Genomic DNA, 6,785 nt, shown 5'->3' with positions numbered 1-6,785 from the left:
AACCCAGTCTCTCCCATCTACTCAATCTCGCACTTCCAGCTCCACTCCCTCCAAAACCTCAAAATTCCAATCAACACAATCTGGAACCACAAGATCCCAATTCAGTAGTTAACCTTTCCTCCAAACCTCTCTCCCAATCCGAAACCTCTGTCCTATCCAAAGGCCTCACCTTCAGCCCCACTCCCAGATTTAACCAAACAGCCCTCGTCAAAGATTTACTGTCCTACACCCGTACTCTCTGCTGGAAATATCACTTTGCCATGAAGAAAAATGATCCTAATCCTACTCCTAATGATCCAACTCCCCAAGACACTATCCAAATTGAACCATGCCTGGAACAGTTCCGTCCTCCGTCACAGCGGGACCCACCTCCTCTTCCTCAAAATCACCCTCTCCTAACCTTCCAGGAATTTCTGACTTCCAGCCTTGCCTCTCAATCCTTCTTAAAAAACCTTAATCCTACTCCCAACATCACCACTGCTGAAGACCAGGCTATCCATGATCTGAAGGCTGACCAATCCATCGTCATTCTTCCGGCGGACAAGAGTTCCACGACTGTGGTACTTGATCGTCGGGAGTATGTGGCTGAGGGACTGCATCAGCTTTCAGACAACACTACTTACAAAGTTTGCCAAGGTAATCCCATTTCTGATGTCCAGGCGGAGCTTCAAGGAATCCTCAGAACCTTAGGCCCCCTACAAAACCTTTCACCTGACTCCATCAACCTCCTGACCCCACCAACACCCTGCACCCCTACCTTCTACCATCTTCCTAAAATTCACAAACCCAATCATCCCGGCCGTCCCATTGTAGCTGGTTACCAAGCCCCAACAGAACGCATCTCTGCCTACGTAGATCAACACCTTCAACCCATTACATGCAGTCCCCCATCCTTCATCAAAGACACCAACCACTTTCTCGAACGCCTGGAATCCCTACCCAGTCTGTTACCCCCGGAAATCATCCTTGTAACCATTGATGCCACTTCCTTATACACAAATATTCTGCATGTCCAGGGCCTCGCTGCAATGGAGCACTTCCTTCCACGCCAATCACCTGCCACCCTACCTAAAACCTCTTTCCTCATTACCTTAGCCAGCTTCATCCTGACCCACAACTTCTTCACTTTCGAAGGCCAGACATACCAACAATTAAAGGGAACAGCCATGGGTACCAGGATGGCCCCCTCGTACGCCAACCTATTCATGGGTCGCTTAGAGGAAGCCTTCTTGGTTACCCAGGCCTGCCAACCCAAAGTTTGGTACAGATTTATTGATGACATTTTCATGATCTGGACTCACAGTGAAGAAGAACTCCAGAATTTCCTCTCCAACCTCAACTCCTTTCGTTCCATCAGATTCACCTGGTCCTACTCTAAATCCCATGCCACTTTCCTTGACGTTGACCTCCACCTGTCCAATGGCCAGCTTCACACGTCCGTCCACATCAAACCCACCAACAAGCAACAGTACATCCATTATGACAGCTGCCACCCATTCCACATCAAACGGTCCCTTCCCTACAGCCCAGGTCTTCGTGGCAAACGAATCTGCTCCAGTCCGGAATCCTTGAACCATTACACCAACAACCTGAAAACAGCTATTGCATCCCGTAACTACCCTCCCGACCTGGTACAGAAGCAAATAACCAGAGCCACTTCCTCATCTCCTCAAACCCGGAACCTTCCACAGAAGAACCCCAAAAATGCCCCACTTGTGACAGGATACTTTCCGGGAGTGGATCAGATTCTGAATGTGGCTCTCCAGCAGGGATACGACTTCGTCAAATCCTGCCCTGAAATGAGATCCATCCTTCATGAAATCCTCCCCACTCCACCTAGAGTGTCATTCCGCCATCCACCTAACCTTCGTAACCTCTTAGTTCATCCCTATGAAATCCCCAAACCACCTTCCCTACCCTCTGACTCCTACCCTTGTAACCGCCCCCGGTGTAAAACCTGTCCCATGCACCCTCCCACCACCACCTACTCCAGTCCTGTAACCCGGAAGGTGTACACAATCAAAGGCAGAGCCACGTGTGAAAGCACCCACGTGATCTACCAACTGACCTGCCTACACTGTGATGCATTCTATGTGGGAATGACCAGCAACAAACTGTCCATTCGCATGAATGGACACAGGCAGACAGTGTTTGTTGGTAATGAGGATCACCCTGTGGCCAAACATGCCTTGGTGCACGACCAGCACATCTTGGCGCAGTGTTACACCGTCCGGGTTATCTGGATACTTCCTACTAACACCAACCTCTCCGAACTCCGGAGATGGGAACTTGCTCTTCAATATATCCTCTCTTCCCTTTATCCACCAGGCCTCAATCTCCGCTAAGTTCAAGTTGCCGCCACTCATACCTCACCTGTCATTCAACAACATCTTTGCCTCTGCACTTCTGCCTCGACTGACATCTCTGCCCAAACTCTTTGTCTTTAAATATGTCTGCTTGTGTCTGTATATGTGTGGATGGATATGTGTGTGTGTGTGCGCGCGCGCGAGTGTATACCCGTCCTTTTTTCCCCCCTAAGGTAAGTCTTTCCGCTCCCGGGACTGGAATGACTCCTTACCCTCTCCCTTAAAACCCACATCCTTTCGTCTTTCCCTCTCCTTCCCTCTTTCCTGATGAGGCAACAGTTTGTTGCGAAAGCTTGAATTTTGTGTGTATGTTTGTGTTAGTTTGTGTGTCTGTCGACCTGCCAGCACTTTCATTTGGTAAGTCACATCATCTTTGTTTTTAGGTATATATTTTTCCTTCGTGGAATGTTTCCTTCTATTAGAACCATATATATATATATATATATATATATATATATATATATATATATATATATATATATATAATAGAGGGAAACATTCCACGTGGGAGATTATATAAAGATGATGTGACTTAGCAAACGAAAGTGCTGGCAGGTCTATAGACACACAAACATACACACAAAATTCAAACTTTCGCAACCAACGGTTGCTTCATCAGGAAAGAGGGAAGGAGAGGGAAAGATGAAAGGATGTGGGTTTTAAGGAAGAGGGTAAGGAGTCATTCCAATCCCGGGAGCAGAAAGACTTACCTCAGGGGGAAAAAGGACAGGTATACACTCGCACACACACCCATATCCAACCACACATACACAGACAAGGTTGGATATGGGTATGTGTGCGAGTGTATACCTGTCCTGTATGCTTTGTGCATCATGGTTCGAAAGGCCATTCACCCTTTTACTAACAATGCACATCTAGCAATGAAGAATGAATAAAAATATTGTCTATGGTTGTGCTACTGTTCCCCTGCACCCTGGTAAAAAAAAAAAAAAAAAAAAAAAAAAAAAAAAAAAAAAAAACAGTCTGCATCAGATTTTATGAGTTTAGGAGATATACCAACATCCCTTTTCTTGCACAATCACATACAAAATATTGAATTGACCACATGTAACAAATGTTTGGTACTTCCTATAAAGTGAACCAAGAACTTCCTCTATCTCGAGCAGAAATGCTCTGAAGTCAGTGTTAGGGGACCTATAAACAACAACAATTAGAATACTTTCACTAAAGTCAACTACCCCTGCACAACATTCAAATACCTTTTCAGCACAGTGCCATGACACGTCTATAGACTCAAACAGAATACTGTTTTTTTTACATACATGGCCACTTCCCCACATCACACAGAACTCCTTGAAAAACAGCCAGCAAATCTGTATCCTGCTAAAGGAAGCCACTGAATTGTCAAATGACTGAAGTAGTGCTTTGATATACCAATATTGTCAGAGTCAACCTCTATAAGCAGTTCACTAACTTTATCTCAAATACCTCTTATATTTTGATGAAATATGCTAATTCCTTCTCTGGTTGGATACCTGACTTCCTCTGAAGATGATTCTGTTGTTAGAGGGACTTTGTTTAAGCAGGTATACATATTAGATGACTTCAATCTAAAAAAGGTGCAGCTTTGACACCAACTACTACAGGAATTTTTCCATGAGTGATCCCACCACCATCCACTACACTGTCACCTTTAAGCTTCGCCAACCTCTCCTTCCCATACCTATTGAGGTGCAGGCTGTGCCTAGTGAAACCCAAACTATTGATAGACTCTGCTGGCACCACTGCAGTGTGAGCCATGCCCTCCACCATCAGTGCCTTCTCCAGCGTCATATTAACATGCCTAACAGCAGCATTAAGATGATGCCGATCACGTCGCTGAAACAGTTGCACAAAGTTTGAGTAACTATCTTTACCAGGTCACTACTTCATCATATTCCCTGCCCCTATTCGGACTATTCCCTGTTCCACCCACAGTCACTATGTGATCCCCTTTCGCAAAATTCCTACATAACTCCCATATGCTGTCAGTCACCTGAGCCAACCCTGCACTAGGCTTCACAATGCTGGTGACCTGGTACTCACTCCCCGACACTTCCTTCAACTACTGGCGCACACCTCTACTGTGTGAACTACCTAGCAGCAGAACCTCCTTCTTTCTGTCAGAATTTGCAGCTGACTTAGGCTTCTTAACTGCTGAGGACTGCTGCATGTGTCCTACAACTACCTCCACAAGAGGCTCCTCTCCACTCAACTCTGACAGTTGAAACGTCCCAATAGAACAATTATACACGACTGTGCTTAAACTGACACACAATATTTTTTAGCGCAGCGCAATCTGACTTTCAAAAATCCCTACAAAAGAATGGCCCTGACTAACATTAACCTATACCTTTCACAGATCACTTACCTCACAAAAATCTCCGTTACTCGAACTACTGCAATACAGCGAGCGCGACTACTGCCAGCTAAATAAAAGATTCAAACTACGGAAGGCACTAACTACTAGTATTCATAGTTAGCAAATGAAAGATATTAATAGAGAACAAACAATGTATTTACCTTAATAGTCATAATATATATAGCAGTTCATGACAAATTACAAAACTCCGCCATCTCTCTCCCCACATCCACCACTGCTGGCGGCTCACCTCCAACTGCGCAACGCTACGCGCTGTTCACATCCAGCTGCCGCTGCCCAACACTACAACGGCAGACAACAATGCAAACTGGCCACAGACTACACACAGCACAGCCAGTGATTTTCATACCGAGCGCTACGTAAGGTTGCCGACAAGAAAACAAACAGCCTACTTACACAGTTGGTCAAATCTATTGTGTGTGCATGAAGTACAATTGTCTGAATATATCCTCCTCCTAGCTGCCTTCTTACTGACTGCCAGTTCCCATTTCCCAACACCCTTCACCCTCCTCAACCTATCTAGTTCTTCCTTTGCATCTTGTAACTGCACCTGAAGGGCACAGATCTTACACTCCTGCTGCTCTGAAACTACACTGCTCTCAGAGACTGCAGATGTGGGTGCAAGTTGCTCTTGTGTGAGTGTGTGTGTGTGTGTATGTGTGTCTATTGCTGAAAAAGGCCTTAATGGCCGAAAGCTATGATTGTGTGAACTTTTTATTTTGCCTATCGCGGCTCAGCATCTCCACTATATGGTGAGTAGCAACTTTCCTTCTCTCGTATTGTTACATTCCATCCTGGATTTTCCATTGTTTGATTCAATTAATTATGTGTCACACAACAGAAGTTTAAATTATTTTATGAAGTGCAAGATGACATAAATCTGAAATTAAAACATTATTTGTTATAACTTCAAGTTTACCACATATTTCGTAACGACACAACACATATAAGTCACAGAGTAAGTTGGCATGTGTATTCGTTAGCATTCGAATAAGCACTGAGTCCCAGTCTAGCGGCCGCTGCTCGGCTGGCCGCTTAGGTGGCGCAGCTGCTGCATGGCTGGCAGACAGCGCCGCACGTAGAGGACGCGCGTAATTGCGCGGCGGCACTTTGAATGATCGGCGAGTCACAACACTTTTCTCCCCTTTGAAATTGTTGCACTTGTCTTGATGGAGGTGTCCTGGAGATGGCTAACGTCCATAGGCGTTGTTTGACTCGCCGTAAAGTCTCGAGGAGGCGGCTTCCCGTACGGACGGAAGTGTCCCCGATGATAACGGGTCGAGATGATAGGAGACGTAGGGGTCGAATCTGCTGGGGCCCCATGCACCAATCTGCCCATTGTGGCAAGTCCAGTTGATATGACAGGAGACATGGGCGATGTGTCCGTCCATTGGAGGAGGAGGCGAGTAGATTTGCTCAGACAGAGGATGGTCCTCCGGTTCCTGCATGGGCACGTCTCCTGGTGGCGTCCGTTCTGGTGCTGGCATCGCGATGAGGGTGAGAGGGCTGCGTTGTGAGTATTGAGAGATGCCAAGATCCCGAGCGTCAGGTAGAGCCACAGGTGCTGTGGCGGCATTCGGAACAGGCGGTGCTGGCACCCGAGGCCGAAGCTGGTCCGAATGACGCACTGCAACACCCGTGTCCGTCTGGATTTCATACAGGCGTCTGCCACGGTGGCTTAAGATGTGGCCCCGCCTGCCATATCCCCGTACCCAGACGAGGTCGTCGGCGGTGAACCGTCCAAGTGAAGGCACCCGCAGCCGTGAGGTGAGAGGCCGCAGAAGATTAAGTAGCGTGCGGGGCTGTCGGCCATGTAAGAGCTCAGCCGGGCTGTGGTCGCCCATGGGGGTGAAACGGTAAGACGCCAGAAACTGGAGAAGCGCCTCATCAGCAGCAGAAGAAGAAGTCAGAAGTTTCCGCATCTGAGCCTTAAATGTGCGGACCAGTCGTTCAGCCTCACCGTTGGATTGTGGATGGAACGGCGGGGCCGTGACATGCGTAACGCCGTGACGAGCACAAAAATCCGCAAATTCGGA

Source organism: Schistocerca cancellata, chromosome 7, assembly GCF_023864275.1.
Source record: "Schistocerca cancellata isolate TAMUIC-IGC-003103 chromosome 7, iqSchCanc2.1, whole genome shotgun sequence".
NCBI classification, from domain to species: Eukaryota; Metazoa; Arthropoda; class Insecta; order Orthoptera; family Acrididae; genus Schistocerca; species Schistocerca cancellata.
This window is presented reverse-complemented; position numbering follows the sequence as displayed.